The sequence below is a fragment of the Heterocephalus glaber genome, unplaced genomic scaffold (genome assembly GCF_053883595.1).
Source record: "Heterocephalus glaber isolate CG9 unplaced genomic scaffold, H.glaber_assembly_v1.0 deba00001569, whole genome shotgun sequence".
Lineage (NCBI taxonomy): Eukaryota > Metazoa > Chordata > Mammalia > Rodentia > Bathyergidae > Heterocephalus > Heterocephalus glaber.
The window spans coordinates 3,330,008-3,352,589 of record NW_028258354.1 but is presented as its reverse complement, the minus strand read 5'-3'; the positions used below and the strand labels follow the sequence as shown (position 1 = coordinate 3,352,589).

At 40.6% G+C, this 22,582-nt stretch overlaps 1 protein-coding gene across 16 annotated transcripts in view; it reads left to right on the top strand.

The window, feature by feature from the left end:
* Window positions 1-272: 272 nt before the first annotated feature.
* The window catches only part of R3hdm2 (R3H domain containing 2), a 171,103-nt gene continuing 148,793 nt past the window's right edge, over window positions 273-22,582 (top strand). For 3 of the 16 annotated variants that reach the window (XM_087192182.1, XM_021241513.2, XM_087192181.1), the window contains exon 1: window positions 278-455. The gene's annotated coding sequence lies outside the window, so the exon portion shown is untranslated. Of the gene's footprint in view, window positions 456-533; window positions 585-22,582 lie in introns of those variants that run through there. The other 13 variants (XM_087192176.1, XM_004861236.4, XM_004861239.4 and 10 more) reach the window with 9 other exon arrangements.

Genomic DNA, 22,582 nt, shown 5'->3' with positions numbered 1-22,582 from the left:
TAGCAACGGAGACCGCACGACATCCTCTGCGCGCGCGCACTGGGGTCAATGTGTGCGAGAAGGGCCCGGAGGCGCACACAGGAAGCAGGGAAGCGCAGAACGCAGGGCGCGGTGACGACTACGCTGAACGTGGTGACGTGTGCGAAGGCCGCAGTGGGGGGCGGACTGTGGGCCTTTCTTTCCCTTCTGATTTTCCCCCTCCCCCCTTTTCTCCCTTTCCGGGTTTGGTTCCCCCCCCTTTTCCCCCTCTTCCCCTCTCCTTCCCAGGCCCCTTTCCCCTCCCCCGCCCCGGTCCCCCTACTCCCCAGCCCTGGGCCCCGGGAAACCCCCACCGAGAAGAGCCCGCCCCCAGAAGCGCGCCGCCGCCGGCCGTCGGGGCCGAGCCGCAGCCGAGCGGCCGTGGGCCCAGGCGGCGGGCGGAGACGCGGCGCCGTCCCCGCTGCGGTCCGCGTGAGGTGAGGCCACCTCGCGGCCGAGGGGGCGGGCGGCCCGTGGGGAGGGGGCATGGTGGGCGGGGCCTCTCGGCCTGGGTTCCCAGCGCTGGAGCTCCGGGCTGGGGCGGTGGGTCAGGGCCTGAGCCCCCGGTAAGGACCGCCCCGTGGCCGGAGACGCCTCGAAAGTGCGCGGGGAACACAGGCGAGAGAAGCGGGTCCGCGAGGCAGAGGGCGGGGGGGGGGGGGCGCGGGCTGGCGCCACCTATGGCCTTTGCGGGGAGACCTAAAAACTATTGCGCCCTTGGCAGTGCTTGAGGGTGACTAGTTCCATGTGTTTCCTGGGTGTCCGTTTTCCTTGGAGACTTGAAAAAAAATTGGGCGGAGAGATGTTGGAATGTTTCAAATCATGCGATTGTCAGACTGTAACGGGGAGAGATTTGAGTTGCACATGTAGGAGGCTGTTTCAGATTTAAAAAGTTGGGCCTACCCTAAGCTCATGACTCCTGTGCCCCTGCAAACACTTCTCAGTTTGAAGTCTTGTAGAGCTAACACGTCAACATTTGTGACCATTAGCTTAGTAACTCCAAAGAATATTTACTTGAAGTGAATCGTTGGATGGTAATGAGAAATGACTGAATAACAACCCCAGAGCTGCGTTAAAACCAAAGTGGGAAAATTTAAATTCAGAACTCAGTTGGAAGAATGTCCTCCTATATATCATTTTTCAAACAGACTTGGGACGCTTAAGTCCTGTCTTGATGATAGTAGGGCATAGTAGAGTCTTTGGGGAGGAGGGAGGTGAACAGGTTCCACTTGAGAAATGTTACAAATTCCCACCATTTTATTGTAGTTTTAGATAATCAAATTGGTGCTTGAATAAGTATACTGCTTCTTTTTCTGATGCATTTTCCCCTTTAATATTGCTCCCTTACTCCCTTTTTGAACCCTGGAGCATTGCCACAAAAAGTTTTAAGTAGAAGTGGAAAGTTGTACCTTACATTAATTCAGTTTACTTTTTAGTTACATTTTTCCTCCCCTGTTGCTGTTATCCATAGGAATTAAGAGAACAGAATCTTTTTTTTTTTTTGGTACTGGGGATTGAACTCAAGACCTTATACTTTTGAGGCAGGTGGCAGAACCACTGAGCTAAATCCCTGGCCCAGAATATTTCTTGAAGGTCTGATGCAGGAAGTTAAATTTCAGAGTTGCAGTTCTAATTGTCTTTGTGTCCACTAATGATCTATAGAGCTTCACAATTAAAAAACAAAAATTTTAGAATTTATAAAAAATAGCATACCTGACATTTTTAATGGAAAAAAGTCAGAATAATGACTTCCTTTTTCTTTGAGAATTAAAACCAGTCTTTATGGGCCAGGAATTTAGCTCAGTGGTTCCACTGCCTGTCCCACAGGTGCAAGGACCCAAGTTGGATCCCTGGTACCAAAAAAAGCGAACAAACCAGTCTTTACATTTGACTTTAATGCTGTAGATTAGTAGCACCCCTTTCACTCATGCACATTGGCCTCTGGCAGTTCCTTGAGCACTCTGGGGATTCTTCTGCTTCAGGGACAGCGCTAATTCCTTTCGTTCTCTTTGTTCTCAATATATAGTTCAAGCTGGTCTTGAACTCACTACTGTAGCTCAGGCTATCCTAGGTGGAACTTGTGGTGATCCTTCTGCCTCAGGCTTCAGAATACTGGGATTACAGGGGTGCGCCACCATGCCCAGCATTTCTGTACGGATGTATGTATGTAGTACTGGGAGTTGAAACCAGGGCTTTCACTTTGAACTACATTTCCACCTGCATCCACTCTCCCCAACCCCCTTTTTGAGACATGGACTTGCTAAGGCATTAAATTGTTTAGGATGAGTTCAAACCTGTGATTTTCCTGTCTCAGCCTCCCACAGTGCTGGGATAACAGGCATGTGCTATCATGCCAGGTTTGTTTTTTTTCTTTTTGAATCACTTTTCCTTTATAAAGGTGCCTAGCCTCTTTGTCCCCACAGCTGTCACAAAAGTTTCATTCCCTATCTGAATTGCAGAGTCTTTGCCCCACACATATTTACATAATTCCTTATCCCGTTTCTCTGCTTTATTGTTCTCCTTGTCAATCTAAAATATTCTGTATATTTTAGTCTTGCCATAAAAAAGTAAGCTTGAGGAAAGCAGACATTTTTGTTTTGTTAGTCACTGTACCCTCATCAGTTTAGCACACTTGCCACCAGTCAGTGTGCAACAAATTTATTGGCTAGGTAAGAGGAGTTTTCTTTTTTTTCTCTTTTTTGGTTCGGGGATTGAACCTAGGCATGTACTCTACCTCTAGTCTTTTAAAAATTTTTACAGGTATATCCTCTGCCCGTTTAAACATTTTATTTCTATTAGCCAGGTGTGGTAGTGCAAGCCTGTAATCCCTCCACTTGGGAGGCTGAGGTGGGAGGATCACCATGAATTCAAGGCCAGCCTGAACTACATAGCATGACCCTGTGTCAAAAAACAAAACAAAACAAAAAATTTATTTCAAGAGACTGTTTTGCTAAATTGCCCAGGCTGACCTTGAACTTGTGATCCTCCTACAGCCTCACAGGTATCTGGGATTACAGTCATGTGCTACTGTGCCTACTTTTTAAAATTAATTATTTTAAGATGGTCTCACTATGTTGCTCAGGCTGGCCTTGAATTGGGCTCAAATGATCCTCCTGCCTCAAAGGCTTGTGTCACTGTGCTGGGCTATAGAACTCTTTTCTTTTAATGAATCATGATCATTGTGGGTGGTTACTTGGAGGTGTGGGGTGGATTTTCACTAGGATTTTGTAAGGTACTCTTTGGAAGATGTTGATTTTTCTTTCCATGACAGTAACATTTTAAAGTTTTAGTTTATTAGTACATGTGTACAGTACATAATGTTTATTTTGTTTATTTATTTTTTGTGGTACAGGGAATCAAACTCAGGACCTTGCACTTGTGAGGCAGGTGCGGCGCCACTGAGCAAAATCTCCAGCCCAGTACATAATGTTTACATTCTTTATGTGGAGTTGGTAGATGCACATAACATCCCAATTTTTTTTTTTCATTCCATATCCCTTCCCTCACTCAACCCCTCCATCCTCTCTCCATCTCTTGATCTTCTTCCCCTTTGAGAAAGAACTATGTATCTCCCTACTTCCTATTTGAGGATGTTGATTTTTCTCTGTCAGCTCTTGGAATTCTTTGCTTTTGATGAAGGCTTTGTACTTTCATGCCATTGAATAAAAAGTATTCTGAAGGCAGAGAGGTGTGTGGTGATTTTTGGTGTTAGTGGTCCTAGATCTCACGTGACTAGAATTTTACATAGCCTGGGTTCTTCTGAGGTTCATTCACGTCCTGTTGAGACATATTTCACCATTCTTACCTCTTTGGCCCCAGAAAGCTGAGCAGGCTGGTTTCAATGAATTTTTTAGTAGACTGAAGATATTAATATGTAAAATTATGTTCTTAGGGGTTACTTCTACTGCTAATTTATGCAGATAACAGTTGAGCTTAAAAACTAAGAATGAAGGGCTGGGGATTTAGCTCAGTGGTTTCACTGCCTGCTGCGCAAGCGCAAGGACCCGAGTTTGATCCCCGGTACCAAAAAAACCCCCCAAAAAACTAAGAATGGCTTTTTTTTTTTTGGTACTGGGGATCGAACTCGTGACCTTGTGCTTTCAAGGCAGGCACTGGAACCACTGAGCTAAATCCTCGGCCCTCTTAATTATTTTTTTAACTGCTATATTCCTAATGCTAATAATTCCTCAATATACATTTGTTAAATGAATGAATGGAATTTGGGTTCCTGGGACCTGTCCCAGAGATTTTGATATAGTAGGATAGGATAGAGCCTAGGAATTTGTATTTTTTTTCTTTTTTTGGTACCGGGAATTGAACTTGGGTCTTTGTGCTTGCGAGGCAGGCGGCAGGTGGCGGAACCACTGAGCTAAATCCCTGGCAGGAATTTGTATTTTAATAAACTTCTGAATGGGCTGGGGATTTAGCCCAGTGGCACCGCACCTGCCTCGTAAGCGCAAGGTCCTAAGTTTGATCCCTGATACCATAAAAAAATTAAAAATTAAACATCTGAAGTATTTCTGATGTCTCTACTCAATTGTCTTGGTTTACATTTCAAAAAACACAGCTATCTCCTGTAATACCAGCACTTGGGAGGCTCATGCAGGAGGATTGCCATGAGTTCGTGGCCAATCTGGGCTACAAAAAGAGGTCAGGGCCAGCCTGACCTGTATAGGAAGACCCTCTCTCAAAAAACCAAACAAAACAAGAAACAACCCACAGCTTTCTGCTGGGCATTGTGGTAGATGCTGTAATCCCAGCCACTTTTGGGAGGCTGAGGCTGAAAGATCGCAAGTTAGAGGCTAACCTGGGCAATTTAACGAGATCTTCTCTCAGAAATAAAAGGAATTGGCATTGTATCTCAGTCCTCAACGCTGCAAAACGCCAATCACTACTGCCACTTCAACAAAACCCCATTGGCAATTTAGTGAGACCCTATCCTCAACCCCAAAAAACCCCCCCAAACCACCCCATAACAACAAAACACAGTTTGACCTCTCATTCTGCTCTGATGACTTCACCCAGTATCTGTTACTAAAATCTGACATTTTTGTGTCTCTGTCTCCAACTTTGATCTCTCACTTGAATTCTAGGCTCGTTTATTCACTGGTCTCTTGGACATCACCATTTGGCTGTCACATACCATATTTCCCCCAAAATAAGACAGGGTCTTATATTAATTTTTGTTCCAAAAGATGTAATAGGGCTTATTTTCAGGGGATGTCTTATTTTTTCATGTATAAGTCTATATTTATTCATGTATAAAAATCTACATTTATTCAAATACAGTCATATCATCTTCTGGAACATTGTCATAACTCTCCAAACCCTGAATTCTAACCTGAATTTCTCGCAACTCCATTTCCTGTAGAACATTTAGCCTTAATCTCATGTCCAGCAATTGAGCTGTCCTTAAATGAGTACTTCTTTTTTTTGATACTGGGGATAGAACTCAGAATCTTGTGCTTTCAAGGCAGGCAACGGAACCACTGAGCTAAATCCCCAGCTCAGATGAGTACTTGTTGTCCATGTAGCCTGCTCATAGTGCATTGGCAGCATGGCTGTCAGTGATTTTATCCCATGAATTCTTCACCCAAGTCATGACCTCTTGCACACTGGCCTTCACAAAGTTTCCATTAAATCAAGTGCTAATTAAAGAGTCACAAGACAGGAGTGATAATAAAAATGATAACAGTTAAGAATGGTGGTCTATGTAAAAGGAGTGAAAAATTCCAGGCATCAGAATTCAGAAAATGTTGCCACATATGTTGATGCATGCCTATAATCCTAGTACTCAGGAGGCTGAGGCAGGAGGCATGAGTTCAAGGTGAGGTTGAACTACAAGGACCCTGTCTCAAAAAACTAAAAAAAGGCTGGGGATTTGTTCTGCCACCTGCCTCGAAAGTGCAAGGACCCGAGTTTGATCCCGGTACCAAAAAAAAAAATCAAAATGTTTATTTTATATGAGTGCATCAAGTCTGTTACAGCACATGCTGTATTGAATTATAAAGATTAAGATTAAACAGTCATGGGCCGGGGATTTAGCTCAGTGGTTCCGTCGCCTGCCTCGCAAGCACAAGGACCCGAGTTTGATCTCCGGTACCAAAAAAAAAAAAGATTAAACAGTCATATCCATTCATAATCAAGTGCACATGTTATTCCTGTGTTGTATCTGTACTCTGGTTGGTCATTTGGTAAGAAGTCTTAAGTTCATCTGTTTACATAGGTGTTTATCTCTCGTCCAAAGGTGCCTTGCTTGGGTATTTACAAATAATTATAATTTATATTGTCATTTATTTTAAGTATTAATGCCAATAATATTATTTATACTTAATTATATTAATATTATTTTATAATTCAATATGTCCATTGTATTGTTATAATGGACATACTAAATGTGTCTGGCTGACAACCTTAACTGCGGTTTATATTTGGCATAGGACTTACATTATGAGCATCTAGAAAAATGCTAGGGCTTACTTTCTGGTTAAGTCTTGTTTTTCGGGGAAATATAGTAGTGCCTCAAATCCTCCCCCCCAATACCAGGGATCAAACCCAGGACCTTGTGCTTGTGAGGCAGGTGCGGTGCGACTGAGCTAAATCCCCAGCTCTAGTAGTGCCTTAAATTCAATACGACCAAAGCAAAGTAGTTTTGGGAGCTAGGGCTGTAACTCAGTGGTAGGACAGTTGCTTAGAATCCATGAGGCTTTGTGTTCAGGCACTAGCATCACAAAACAAAACAAAAAACCCCCAAAGTAATTTTTCTATGGAAATCAGCTCTTTTTCCTGAGTTCTTTTCCCTGTGACTGATACCACCTAGTTGCATAAGACAAACTTGGATGTTAAACTTGAGTCTTCTCTTTTTTGTCAAATAATGTCCTTTAATGTCAAATAGTCATAAAGTTATATATATCCTCTAATATCTCTTCATCATCATTGCTACTTTTTGTTTAGGAGAGCATCATCTCTCATCTGTACAGCTGTGATGGCTTTTTATTTTCATTTATTTGTGTTATATTTATTATTATTACTGTGGTATTAGGGATTGAATCAAGGACCTTATGCATTCTAGGCAAATGCTCCACCACTGACTTATATCCTCAACTGCTTGTGATGGCCTTTACTCCAGTCTTGTTCCTTCTAATCTTTCATTTAGTTTTATGTTGTTGTTTTTCAGTTACAGGAATCGACCTCAGGACCCTGTGCTTGCCAGGCAGACGCGGTGCCACTGAGCTAAATCCCCGGCCCTTTCATTTAGTTTTGTACACTTCAGCCAAAGATAATTACCTATTTCTTGTGCTTAAAATCTCTTAATGTCTTTTGGTTGCTCTTGATACAAATCTAGGTTTTCGCTGGCCAATTTTCCTTATATTCTTATATTTTGCTGTTACTCCCTTTGCTCTCAGTATTAGACTTCATCTCAGATACATTACTTGTTCTTTTAATATTCTCGTTCTCTAATCTTGCTGTCTTTGAATATACCAGTGTTTTTTCCTGAACTCCTCTCTACCTCAAAAGCCCCACTACCACCATGCAAAGATGGATTAGATATCATGTTCTGGAACTCTTTAAACCTCTCACTTTGAACTGGGCATAGTGACACAAGCCTGTAATCCCAGGACTGGGGAGACTGTGGGAGGATTGCTGTGAGTTCAAAGACAGCAAACTACATAGTGAGATCTTGTCTCAAAAAAAAAAAGATTGCTTTCAGAGTAAGACCTAACATCAAGAAAACTTACAAATCAAGCAGACTCATTTGCTTGATTACATTTAATAGGTACCTATGCTTATTGTCTTACATGCTGAGGATACCAGGATAAATAGGACATTGCCCTTATTGGACAGGACAAAAAATGTAAATAAAGTACAGTAGAAGGTAGTAAGTATAAGAAGGTGATAAAAAATATTATGACAGTAAAGAGGAGGGAAAGTTAACTCAAATGGCAAGATTCAACTTTTTCATAGGAGGGTAAAGTTTGAATTGAGTCTCAGTGATTTCATTAATTCACCCAGAATTTGAATGACTACAATACTAGGTACTGGAGATAAAAAGCAAAAATGTAGGTGGGGGTGTAGTGTAGTGGCAGAGTGTTTGCCAAACCTGAACAGGGTCCTGGGTTCCATCTTTTTTTTTTGTTTTAGTACCGGGAATTGAACTCAGGACCTCACACTTGCCAGGCAGGCTCTGTGCTGCTGAGCTACATCCCTGGCCCTGGATTCCATCTTTAGCATTACAAAAAACCAAAAATGACCGACTGCTTACCTTCAAAGAACTTAGACAAGTCACTTTCTAATGATGCAGCTTGATGAACACTGAGCTAGAGCAAAGCACAAGGTGCTTTGGAAGCATAGTGGAAGTCTAGAAAGACTTTCTGTCTCAGCATGGTGCTTCAGCTGAATCTTGAAGGACCAAAAGGAGTTAGCAGGATGCAGGAGCATAAGGAAGAAAGTTATAGAGAGGAATTGTAGTATAAGAGTGGAGACACAAAACAGAGCAGCATGGCTATTCATGGGGGTGCTTGTGGAAATTAGAGAAAAGTCTAGAGAGGTAGGTATGTACCTAGTCTTGAAGCTCTTATTTGATAGGGAAAATAGTTTGAGTTTTGTCTTAGACTATTAAAGAATTTACTTTTTAAGAAAATCACATAGCAATTTGGGGACTGGGTTGTAAAATAGATTAGAATCAAGGAGTCCAGATTAGAGACAGTCACAGTCTACATAGGAAATTGAGTCTAAAGTGGTCATGCAAATGCATAGTGATGATGCATTTAAGCAATATTTCAGAGATAGAATTTGTTAGACATGGGAATGTGTGTGCATGTCCCATAGAGAGAGAATGTGAGAGAAAGACAATGAATATGGTAAGCAAGATGAGCCCTGGGGTGACTTCTGGTTTTCTGGGTTCCATCATGGTGACATCAGTGAGTTAGGGAATACAAGAAGATGCATGTTTGGAAATAAAGTTTTTGGACTGGTTGAATTTGAGGTACTTGTTGAGCCATGTGGAAATAAATGCCCAGTTGGGTATATCAGTCTACATGTGGAGAGAGAACTTGGAGCTGAAGAGAGATTTGAGAGTTAGCAGTGTATGTTGTAGTTGAAGCAGTAGATTTGGGTCAGCTAAAAGGCATGTTGAGACTGAAGAGCTGTGGGTAGAAGACAAAATCTTAGATAATACTGGCAGTTAAAGATTGACTAGTAGAAGTGGAGCCTTGAAAGAAATCTGAGGATGCTAGAAAGGTGGATGGAAAAAACCAATGAAGTGATGAGAACTAAGAGGACAGAATTTAAAGGAGAAAGGCAGTAGTTATCAGATGTGGTGGAAAGGAAAATTCTGATTAGGAAAGAAAACTCACTGGGGAGCTGGGTCACTAGAGAGATAAGAGTGGTGGCCAAACTGCACTGGATTGAGGAGTAAGTGGGAGGCAAGAAAAAAGGTAGGCAAGCTCTCTGTCTTTCAGTGTGATTGTAGAGAGGTGAAGAGAGGATGGTGGTGAGAGGGAACATGGAGTTCAAGAAAGCATTTTTTAAGATGACAGATGTAAGCATATTTTTATGTTAAGGGCAGTAAACAAGATGATAGAGAGTGGGGTATTGAAGTTCTTGAACATGTGGAGACAGTGAAATCCAGGGCACAAGAAAAATTATCTCCTTCACTAAGATAAGAAGAAAAAGATCAAGAAAGAGGTAGGGGGCTGGGGATTTAGCTCAGTGGCACCGTGCCTGGCTTGAAAGTGCAAGGTCCTGAGTTCGATCCCCAATACCAAAAAAAAAAAAGAGGTAGGGAGAAATGTTCGTTACTTGAATAAAGGAATTTGAGGGAATTCCTGCCTGAAGACCTTTATATTCCTTGCAAGGTGGAGACATCCTTTTGGGGGCATAGGAAGAGATCAGGTAGGATAACTGCTTAAAGGCCTTATATGGCTAGGCAGACAAAGGTAGGATGGGGTGGGAGGGCATATCAAGTAGATAGAATAGCCTGGGGAAAGACCTATGGGTATTGAAGAGCGTGATATGTGTCGGGCAGTATTTTGAGTGTCTGGAGAGAAGGGTGTATATAGGGCCTGCTTTTTTAATGGTGGGCTTTTTAAGTTATAGTAAGGAATTTGGAATATTTTGAGGCAAAGGGGAGTCTCTGAAAATTTTAATCAAAATAAGATGATGCTTTTGGATTTTACAAAAGAAACTATGGTAGTAATTTGGAGAAATAGTTACAAGGGATTTAGCTTGGTGGAAGAGACACAGATTGGGCTGGCATTACAGGTGTGTGCCACCATGCCTGAGATGTTTATATTTTTTTAATACAAAGCAGTTCTCTTGTCCTGTTTTTTTGTATCATTGATTTTTTTTTTGGTTTCACATTTTTTATTAGTTGCATATTGGTTATGCAGATTAATAGGTTTAACATGCTTTGATCATTTTTCACGCCTCCCCCCATTACCCTCCTTACCCTGTCCCCCCCCCATTTTCACATTGCAGGGGGGTTTCAATGGATATATTGTATTTTATTTTATTTTGTACTTGAAATTTTTATTTTTATTAAATTTTATTTTACTCCATTTCCCCTCAAACTCTATCCCCTCCCTGTGTGCAAAAGCTTTGTTTCCATTTTTTCCTCTATTTTCACTTTTTACTTGTCCCTCCCGTTCTCCGTCCCTCCTTCCTTGTTCCCCTTCACATTTGAATACTTTCTTCCCATTACCCAACATCCATTATACATTTCAATCCTTATTTCCACTTTAGGTTTCTCACACTAGAGAAACAATGCAGTATTTAAACACGTGTGTCTGATTTATTTCACTTAAGAGTATGGTCTCAAGGGGCATCCATTCAGCTATAAATATCTGAAGCTCATCTTTCTTTTTTTTTTTGGTACTGGGGATTGAACTCGGGTCCTTGCGCTTGCACAGCAGGTGGCGAAACCACTGAGCTAAATCCCCAGCCCAAGCTCATCCTTCTTTATGGCAGAGTAATACTCCATGGTATTAAAAAAACCTGCATCTTTATCCATTCATCAATTGATGGGCATTTGGGCTGTTTTCAAGATTTAGCTATTACAAACTGTGCTACTATAAACATGGGTGTACATATATTGCTGTGGTATGATGCTTTTCTTTTTTTTCATTAAGTTTATTGGTACATTTTAGGTATAAAATACAGTTACATTCATCGTTGGGATCTTGTACCAAGATGCTTTTAATTCTTTTGGGAAGAGTCCAAGAAGAGGTACAGCTGGGTCAAATGGAACCTCTTGCTTTAGCTTTTTGAGGAATCTCCACACTGATTTCCACAGTGGTGGCACCAGTCTATACTCCCACCAACAGTGGAGAAAAGTTCCTTTTTCCCCACAGCCCCACCAGCATTTGTTATTGGTTGATTTCTTGATAGCAGCCATTCTTATGGAGTGAGATGGAATCTCAGCATTGCTTCAATTTGCATTTCACGAATGACCAGTGATGTTGAACATTTTTCATATATTTATTTGCCATTTCTAATTCTTCATCTGAGAAGTGTTTTTTATTTCAGATGCCCATTTTTGCATTGGGTCTTTAAATTTGGGAGGTCTGATTTTTTTGAGTTCTTTTTTTTTTTTTTTTTGGTACCAGGGATCGAACTCGGGTCCTTGCACTTATGCAGCAGGTGGTGAAACCACTGAGCTAAATCCCCAGCCCTTGAGTTCTTTATATATTCTAGATAATAATCCTTTATCTGAAGAGCTGGTAAAATTTTTTTCTCACTCTGTGGCTTGTCTCCTCACTCTATTGGTGGTTTCTTTTGGTGTGCAAAAGCTTTTTTTTTTGTTACCAGGGATTGAACTCCGGACCTTGCACTTGTGAGGCAGGCATGGTGCCACTTAGCTAAATCTCTGGCTGCAAAAGCTTTTTAATAAGATGAGTTCCCAGTTGTTGTTGTTGTTGTGTGTGTGTGTATATTTTTTTTAATTGTACTGGGGATCGAACTCACAACCTTGTGCTTGTGAGGCAGGCAGTGGCACCATTGAGCTAAACCCCTGGCCCTCAGTGCATATATTTTAATCATAATCATTACCCCGTTCTCTACCCTCACACCCTATTCACTGATACATTTGAAGACTCCAGTTCGATTATTTTGAAGAATGTTCTATAGTTTGGGTTTATCATTAGATCCAGGTAAATATATTTGACAAGGATATTACCCAGGTGATAGTGTATGTACATAAAGTCACTTTGTCATATTATTGGTGGGGTTATGGTTGATCACTTGGTTGATGTCTGGTATATTTTTTTGTTGTGCCTTTTTAAAAACATTCTTTTATTGGTAAATTGTAGGTATACAACACAATTACATTTCTCATTGGGAATTGTACCTTTACATGATGCATCTTGGTTCTTATTTTTTCCCCATTCCTACACCTCCCTTCATCCCCTCCACCTTGCCCTATTTACAAAGACTTTATTTCCATTTTTTCCATTTCTCATCATTTATCCTTTCCCTTCTTTCCTTTCCCCTGCCCCTCCCACTACCCCTACCCCTTTGGACCTTTTCTTCCTATTTTGCATTATCGATGATTCATTCTAATCATTGGTACATTTTAGGTATACAAGATAATGACATTCATCATTGGAGATTTGCACCTTTACATAGTCTCTCTTGGTTCTTATTTTTCACCCTTGCCCAGCCCTCCCTTCAACCCCTCCATTCCTCCCTACTTACAAAGATTTTGTTCCTCTTTTTCCATTTTCTCATATTAATCCCATTCCCTTCTATCCTTTCCCCTAGCCTTCCCACTTCCTTCCCCTTTGCCCCTTTTCTTCCTATTTCACATTACCTATTATACATTTTAGTCCTTATTTACACTTTCAGTTTCTGACACCAGAGAAACAATTTGGTATTTATACATGTGTGTCCTATTTATTTCTCTTAAGAGTATCACCTCAATGTGCATCCATTTAGCTGTAAATGTCTCTAATTTCTCATTTTTTATGGCTGAGTAATACTCCATTTTATAAAAAAACCACATTTTCATTATCCAGTCTCCAGTTGATGGGCATTTGGGCTGTTTCCAAGTTTTAGCTATCACAAACTGTGCTGCTGTGAACATGGGTGCACATATATCACTGTAGTATGATTCTTTTAATTCTTTGGGGAAGATCCCCAGCAGTGGAATAGCAGGGCCAAATGGGACTTTCAGTCCTAATTCTTTGAGGTATCTCCATACTGATTTCCACAGTGGTTGCACCAGTCTACACTCCCACCAGCAGTGGAGCAGGGTTCCTCTTTCCCCACAGCCCTGCCAGCATTTGTTACTGGTTGATTTCATGATAGCAGCCATTCTTTCTGGAGTGAGGTGGAATCTCAGCATTGTTTTCATTTGCATCTCTCGAATGACCAGTGATGTTGAACATTTTTTCATGTATTTATTTGCCATGTCTACTTCTTTGTGTGAGAAATGTCTGTTCTTTTCAGATGCCCATTTTTGGATTGGGTCTTTAAATTTGGGAGGTCTGATCTTTTTAAGTTCTTTATAGATTCGAGGTGCTAGACCTTGCTCTGAGGAAAAGCAGGTGAACATTTTTTTCCACATTGTGGGTTGTCTCTTCACACTGCTGGTGGTTTCTCTTGCTGTGCAGAAGATTTTTAATAAGAAGAGATCCCACTTGTTGATTGTTTGTGCTAGTTCACGGGCAAATGAGGTTTTGTTCATAAAATCTTTTCCTACACCGATGCCTTCAAGAGTTCTACCTAACCTCTGTTCCATCTGGTTCAGCATTTCTATTTTAGTATTTAGATCTTTAGTCCATTTTGATTTTAGTTTAGTGCATGGTGAGAAATATAGGACTAGTTTTAATCTTTGGCAAGTTGAAGCCCAATTTTTGCAGCACCGTTTATTAAAGAGGTTATCTTTCCTCCAGTGAGGGTGTTTGGCCCCTTTATCGAAGATGAGATGGCTGAGTGTGTCTGGCGTTGTTTCTGCATCTTCTTATCTGTTCCACTGGTCCTCAGGTCTGTTTCTTTGTCAGTACCATGCTGTTTTTATCACAGTAGCTTTGTAGTATAGTTGCAGGTTGGGGATTGTGATACCCCCTGCCATGTCTCTGTTACCTAGAATTGCTTTTGCTCTTCTGGGTCTCTTCTTGTTCCAAATGAATTTTTGGATTGTTTTCTCAAGGTCCATGAAGTATGCTGCTGGGATCTCAATTGGAATTGCATTGAATCTATACAGCAGTTTTGGAAGTATGGCCATTTTCACTATATTAATCCTTCCTAACCAGGAGCAGGGGATGTCTGTCCATTTTCTGATATCATCTTCAATCTCTCTTTTCAGAGTGCTATCGTTTTCAGAGAAGAGGTCTTTGATTTCTTTCATTAGGTTGATTCCTAGGTATTTCAGTTTTTTGGATGCTATTGTGAAAGGAATTATTTGCTGTATTTCTCTCTCAGTGAGTCTGTCATTGGTGTAGAGGAAAGCAATTGATTTTTGTGTGTTGACCTTGTAACCAGCTACTTGACTGAATTTGGTTATTAAGTCTAGAAGACTTTTGGTGGAGTTCTTGGGGTCTTCTATGTACAGTATCATGTCATCTGCAAATAATGACAATTTGACTTCTTCATTTCCTATCTTTATTCCTTTTATTTCTTTCTCTTGTCTAATTGCTGTGGCTAATGTTTCCAAAACTATATTGAACAGGAGTGGTGATAGTGGGCATCCTTGTCTTGTTCTTGATTTTAGTGTGAAGGATTTCAGTTTTTGACCATTTAGTATGATATTGGCTGTTGGTTTTTCATAGATGGCTTTTATCAGTTTGAGGTAGAAACCATCTATTCCAATTTTTTGTAAGGTTTTTATCATAAATGCTTATTGGATTTTGTCAAATGCTTTTTCTGCGTCTATGGAGATAATCATACAGTTTTTGTCCTTGGCTCTATTGATATAGTGTATTACATTGATTGATTTGTGTATGTTGAACCATCCCTGCATCCCTGGGATGAATCCCACTTGATCAGGGTGTATGATCTTCTTGATGATCTTCTGCATTCTGTTTGCCAGTGTCTTATTAAGGATTTTTGCATCTATGTTCATTAGTGAGATTGGCCTGTAGTTCTTTTCAGATAGGTCTTTCTCTGCTTTGGGGATCAAGGTGATGCTTGCTTCCAGGAATGAATTTGGGAGTATTGCTTCCCTTTCAATTTTATTGAAGAGTTTAAATGGCACTAGTTCCTCTCTAAATGTCTTGTAGAATTCAGCAAGCCATCAGGGCCCGGGATTTTCTTAGTTGTTAAGTTTTTAATAACGTTTTCAATTTCATTGGTTGATATTGGGTTGTTTAGAATTTTTAGGTCTTCTTCATTCAAGTTTGGTAATTCATATATATCTAGGAATCTGTCCGTTTCTTCTGTGTTGTCCATCTTATTGGCGTATAGGTTCTGGAAATAGGTATTGATGATCCTCTGGATTTCTGCTGGGTCTGTTGTAATTTCACCCTTTTCATTCCTAATTGCATGGATTTGGGCCTTTTCTTTCCTTTTTCTGACAAGGTTGGCTAAAGGTTTGTCAATTTTGTTGATTCTTTCGAAGAACCAACTCTTGGCTTCATTGATTTTTGTATTGTTCTCTTAGTCTCCATTGCATTGATTTCTCCTCTGATCTTTATAATTTCCTCCCTTGTATGAGCTTTGGATTTGTCCTGCTCTTCTTTTTCTAGAAGCTTGAGGCTCAGCATCAGGTTGTTTAATTGGGCTCCTTCTGTTTTCCTCATATGAGTATTCACTGCTATGAATTTCCCTCGTAAGACTGCTTTCATTGTGTCCCATAGATTCTGATATGTTGTATTGTCAGTGTCATTTAATTGAAGGAACTGTCTGATTTCTTCTTTAATTTCCTCTATGACCCATTGGTTATTCAGAAGTGTGTTGTTCAGTTTCCACGTGTTTATGAAATTTTTCAAGTTTCTTTTGCTATGGATCTCCAATTTCATCGCACTATGGTCTGATAATATACAGGGGATAACTTCAATTCCTTTGCACTTACTTAAACATGTTCTATGAGTGAGTATGTGGTCTGTTTTGGAGAATGACCCATGTGCAGCTCAGAAGAATGTGTATTCTGATTTTGTGAGGTGGAAGACTCTGTAAACATCTGTTAAGTTCATTTGTTCAAGAGTTCAATTGAGTTCTAGTATTTCATTACTTATTTTTTGTCTAGTTGATCTATCTATTTGTGACAGTGTGGTGTTTAGGTCCCCCACTACAATTGTATTAGTGCATATATGACTTTTCATGTCCGTTAGTATTTGTTTTATATAGTTGGGTGCACTAGTGTTGGAGCATAGATATTTCTGATTGTCATCTCTTCTTCTTGGATTCTTGCCTTTACAAGGATGTAGTGTCCTTCTTTGTCTCTCTTAATCAGTGCTGGTTTGAAATCTACTTGATCTGCCAAGAGGATAGCTACTCCTGCTTTTTTTCCGGTTCCTGTCACATGGAGTATTGTTTTCCACCCTTTAACTTTCAGTCTATGAGTTTCCTTTTGAATTAAGTGTGTTTCTTGTATGCAGCATATTGTTGGATTTTGCTTCTTGACCCATTCTGCCAGTGTATTTCTTTTGACTGGTGAATTGAGACCATTAACGTTGATGGTTATAACTGAAACGTATTGACTTATCATTGCCATGACTTTTTCTTTTTGTTGGGTTCTCCCCCTGTACATTTAATTTCTTGTCATGCCAGATGGGTTCATTCTGCTTTGCTTCCTGGGGTTGTGATCCTCAATGTCTGTTCCTAGGATATTGTGTAAAATTCTTTGAAGTGCTGGTTTGGTATTCACAAAGTTCCTAAGGTGCTCTTTGTCATGAAAGTATCTTATTTCTCCATCCATTTTGAAAGATAGTTTTGCAGGGTACATCAATCTGGGTTGGAGGCTGTTTTCTTTTAGGTCTTGGAATATGTCACTCCAAGCTCTTCTTGCCTTGATGGTTCGTGTTGAGAAGTCTGCTGTGATTCTGATGGGCTTTCCTTTGTATGTGATTTGTTTCTTTTCTCTGACTGCTTGTAGAACTTTGTTCTTCTGTTGTGTTACTGGAATTTTAACAATTATATGCCTATGTGTAGATTTTTTTGATCAAGGCTATTTCGAGTCCTATATGCCTCACTTATCTGTATGTCAAGCTCTTTTCCCCTGCTTGGGAAATTTTCTGCCATTATTGCTGTGAAGAGATTTTTTATGTCATCTGCACTCTCTCCTGTTTCTTTATTGAGCCCAATCAGTCTTACATTATTCTTCTTTGCATCATCTAGCAGCTGCTTGATTGATTTCTCATGTTCCCTTATAATTTTGAAGCAATTTTTCTTTTCCTGGTCATTAGTTGCAATCTTATCTTCTATATCTGAAATTCTGTCCTCACATTGGCTCATTCTGCTGTGTAGACTTTCAATGGAGTTTTTCATGTCCTGGAAATCTATTTGCATCTGTTTTACGGATTCCATTTGTTTCTTATGTTGGGATTCCATCATATTCCTGAGCTCCTCTCTAGATTTATTAATCATGTCTTACACTAGGGGCACAATTTCTCCTGTTATCTGAGAAATTGTTTCTGATTTCATTTTTTCCAGATCCCCTTTTGTTGCCAGTTCAGTGGGTCCAGGTGGTTGAGTATCAGAGTGTTCCATCTCATTTCCCTTTGGGGTTGCTGTAGGTGATCTGGAAGTCTGGTTTTGAGACTTATTTATGTGTTTTCTCATTTCAACTGGGGCGGAGGGCTGTTAGCGCCTGCCTGGATTACGTCCTCTGAGCTGGGAGAGGTGGGACAGGGGCGGGGAGCAGCAGTAGGCGTGGTGACCCAAAAGCCCTTTCCTGTGGGCTGGGAGCAGTGGGAGGGATGGTGGCCGGGTAACCCATTCCTCTGGACGAGGAGCAGTGGGATGGCGCCTCAGAAGCCCCTATGTCTGGGCCGGGAGCAGTGGGAGGGATGGTGGCCTGGAAGCCCCTTCCTCTGGGCCAGGAGCAGCGGGACAGAAGGTGGCCCAAAAGCCCTTTCCTCTGGGCTGGGAGGAGCGGGAGGGATAGTGACCGGGAAGCCCCTTCCTCTGGACCAGGAGCAGTGGGACGGCGGCTCAGAAGCCCCTGCCTCTGGGCCGGGAGCAGCGGGACTCAGTACCTTGGTCTGGTGGTCTGGTGTCCTCTGCGTCTTTGTAGTGTGGAACGAGGTGGCTGCCTGTCTGCAGCGGGGTGATTGAGCATCTTCTGCAGGACTCGGGACCTCGGTAGGGCATGCACAGAGCTGCCTGTTTGCAGCGGGCTGATTCGGCGTGTTCTGTGCGACTCAGGACTTCGGTAGGGTGTGGGAAAAAAACCAACTCTTTGATGCATTGATTTTTTTATATTGTTATCATAGTTTCCATTGTATTGATTTCTGCTCTGATCTTTATAATTGACTCTCTTGTAGGAGCTTTGGGTTTGTTTCTCTCTTCTTTTTCTAGGAGCTTGAGGTTCTGCATTAGGTTATATGAGTTCTCTCTGTTTTCCTAATATGGGCATTCACTGCTACGAATTTTCTGCATAGGATTGCTTTCATTGTGTCCCATAGATTCCTGTATGTTGTACTGGCATTATCATTTACTTGTAGAAACTGTCTAATTTCTTCTTTAATTTCCTCTGTGACCCAATGGTTGTTCAGGAGGGTGTTATTCAATTTCCATGTCTTTGTGGGGGTTTTGCAATTTCTTATTTTATTGATTTCCAATTTTATTGCACTATGGTCTGATAATATACAGGGGGTGACTTCATTTCTTTTACATTTACTTAGACATTTCCTGTGAGCTAGCATGTGGTCTATTTTGGAGAATGACCTGTGTGCAGCCGAAAAGAATGTGTATTCTGATTTTGTGGGGTGGAACACTCTGTAAACATCTATTAAGACCATTTGTTCAGTAGCTTGGTTAAGTTCCAAAATTTTGATGTTAATTTTTTGTCTAGACGATTAGTCTATTTGTAATAGTCAGGTATTGAGGTCCCCTACTACAATTGTGTTAGTGCTTATTTGGTTTTTCATGTCCATTAATATTTGTTTTATATAGTTGGGGGCATTTGTATATGGTGCATATATATGATTGTCATCTCTTCCTCCTGGATTGTTCCCTTCACAAGGATGTAGTGAGCATCTTTGTCTTTCTTAGTTTTGGTTTGAAATCTAGTTTGTCTGCAAATAAGATTGCTATCCCTGCTTTTTTCTGTGTTCCTGTCATGTGGCGAACAGTTTTCCATCCTTTTACTTTCAGTCTGTGAATTTCTTTTTGAGTTAGGTGTGTTTCTTGTATACAGCATAGTTTTGGATTTTGCTTCTTAATCCATTCTGCCAGTCTAGTTGTTTTGATTGGTGAATTGAGCCCATTAACTTTGATGGTTATAATTGATAGATATTGACTCATCCTTGTTATGATGTTTTACTTTTGTTTGCTCTTTTATTTCTTATTTTTCCACCTTTCTCTTTAGTGTCTTACCTTACCTGGTGGCTTCCCTCTGTTGGGCCTCATGGAGTTGTGACGGTCATTGTCTTTTTCTAGGATATTTAGAATTGTTTAGAGTGCTGGTTTGATATTCTTTGTCGTGGAAGTATCTAATTTCCCCATCGATTGTGAAAGATCATTTTGCAGGCTATAACAGTCCAGGTTGGATGTTATTTTCTTTTAGGGCTTGAAATACTTCACTCCAGGCTCTCCTTGATTTGCGGGTTTGTGTTGAGAAGTCTGCTGTGATTCAGATGGGCTTTCTTTTGTAGGTGATTTGTTTCTTTTCTCTAACTGCCTGTAGGATTTTGTTTTTCTGTTGGGTTTCTGGGATCTTGACTATTATATGTCTAGGTGTAGATTTTTTTTGATCGTGGCTAGTTTGAGTTCTATATGCCTCACTTATGTGTATGTCCAATTCTCCACCTCTGTCTGAGAAGTTTTCTACTATTACTTCTGTGAACAGGTTTTTTACGTCAATTGTACTTTCTCCTTTTTTTGTGTGGACTCCTATCAGTCTTATGTTATTCTTCTTTGCATTATCTAGCTGCTGCTGGATTGATTTCTCATGGGCCCTTTTTTAAAGAAATCTCTCTTTTCATGGTAATGAACTGCAATCCTGTCTTCTATATCTGATATTCTATCTTCACATTCCCTTAATCTGCTGTGCATAGTTTCAGTGGAGTTTTTAATCTCCTGGATATGTGTTTGAATCTGTTTCGTGGATTCCATTTCTTCCATATGCTGGGAAGTTATGGTTTCCATTTCTTTCTTATGCTGGGCATTCATGGCTTCCAGCATGTTTCTGAGGTCATGTATTTTTTTTATCTGTTTCTGTTCTAGAGCCTCTATCATGTCTTTCATTCTGCTCACCATTTCTGTAATTGGGAGATTATTTCTGTTTTGAATTTTTCTAGAGCCTCATTCATCTGATTTGTTACTTCTTGTGCTATCAGTTCAGGGTGTCCAGGTGGTTGATTATCAGACTTTTCCACCATGTTACCCCCAGAATTTGCCTTTTGTCGGGTGGAAGTCTGAGTTTGTGCCTTGCTTAAATGTCTTCTCATTTTTGTTTTTGGTTTAGTTCCTGGGTGGATACTTCGAAGTTCCTTATTGTAAGTATCTTTGTTGCTTGTAGTTAGAACCCTTATGGAATGATTGTTTCTCAGAGGTGTCGTCCAGATATAGCTGGTCTTTAGGTTTTGAGTCTCTAATGGCTCTGAGGGTATCTCATTTTCCTTATACCAGGAAGGACAACTGATTAGATCAATCACAACACCTTAGCCCAAGTGGTACAGTCATCAACACCATAGCATCAAGTACATCTTAGAAAATAACAATTTGTGGTAGTTATTAATCTATCACCTTTAACTGTGTGAATTAAATCAAAATCGAGGACCAACCTAACATATGTTTATAGTGAATAAACTCTTCAATATAGGAACTTTACCCTTCAGAATGGGGAGTTAGAAGGAGTTGGGGAGGGAGGGATAGGTAGGTAGAAGGATAGGGGAAGGTTAGCAGTGAGTCCAGAGGATACTGGTGAGAGAAGGAAAAAGAGAAGAAAAGAAAAAGAAAGAAGAAATATGAATTCAGGTCAGAACAGGAACACAAAAGGAGATGAAGAACAATGTGGGACAGCAAGGGAGCAAGTGTGAGAGAGAAAGAAAAAAGAGAAAAATAAGAATTTGAAAAGAATAAAAACAAAAACTAATTAAAATAAGAGCAAAAAGATCCTAATAATAATTTTGAAAATTATAAATAAAAGATAAACATGAAGGGCCTCCTTCAGGGTATGTCTCTGCTGTCACAATGGACAACGTGGGCAGCAGTGTGCAGATATGTCAATGAGTTTCAGTAAGCCAGTCACAGACCTGTGAAATTCAGGTGGATTTCTGGCTGCAAGTCCCAATTTGAGCTCCCTGTCCTCCTGCAGGATTGAACTCTGCAAGGCTCTACTGCAGGTTCCAGCTGCCCTTCCCCCGAAGATAGTGCAGGTTCCAATGGGAGGTGATGGTCCCTCCAACTTACCAAGTATGGTGGTCTGATGTGCCTTTATTGCAGAGATTCTCTTCACTTTTCCAGTGGGCTTCAGTTTTCATCAAGGAGCCTGAGAGAGGCCCTCTGTCTGTTGTTCACTTCTGTAGCTCAGGACAATGGCCTTTATGCCCCCCTGTGCCTCTGTAGTGTCAAACCAGGTAGCGGCATCGCCAGGAGGCCAGAGGCATGGGGGTTGGTGGTTGGGAGGTGCCCATGCAGCTCAGCTGCTCTCCAGTGGGCGTGTTGAGGGTCCTCCGAATCTTGCTTATTGATCCATTCTGCCAGTCTGTTTCTTTTGATTGGTGAATTGAGACCATTTACATTGATGGTTATAACCAATATGTATTGACTTATCATTGTTGTATTATTTTCCTATTGTTGGTTCCCTTCTGTTTTCCCCTCTGTTTTATTGCTTGCCTTGCTTGGAGGAATCATTCTGTTGGGGTTCATGGAGTTGTAGTCCTTTTTATCTCTTTCTAGAATGTCCTTCAGAACATTTTGGAATGCTGGTTTGGTGATCATGTATTTCTTCATGTATTCTTTGTCATGGAAGTATCTTATTTCTCCATTAAAATTTTTTCTTTCTTCGTTTCTTTCTTTCTTTTTTTCTGGTACTGGGAATTGAACTCAAGACCTTGAGCTTGCCAGGCAGGCACAGTGCCACTGAGCTAAATCCCCGGCCCTTCTCCATCAATTTTGAAAGATAGTTTTGTGGGGTACAGCAATTTGGGTTGGAGATTGTTTTCTTTTTGGGCTTGAAATACTTCACTTCAACCTCTCCTTGACTTAAGGGTTTATGTTGAGAAGTCTGCTATGATTGTGATGGGCTTTCCTTTATAGGTGATTTGTTTCTTTTTTCTAACAGCTTTTAATATTCTGTTCTTGTGTTGAGTTTGTGGAACTTTGACTACTGTATTCCTTTTTGCAGTTTGTTGTTTTTTTAATCATGGATAATTGGAGTTCTGTATGCCTCACTTATCTGTATGTTAAATTCTTTTTCCCTGCTTGGGAAGTTTCCTGGCATTACTTCTTTGAACAGTTT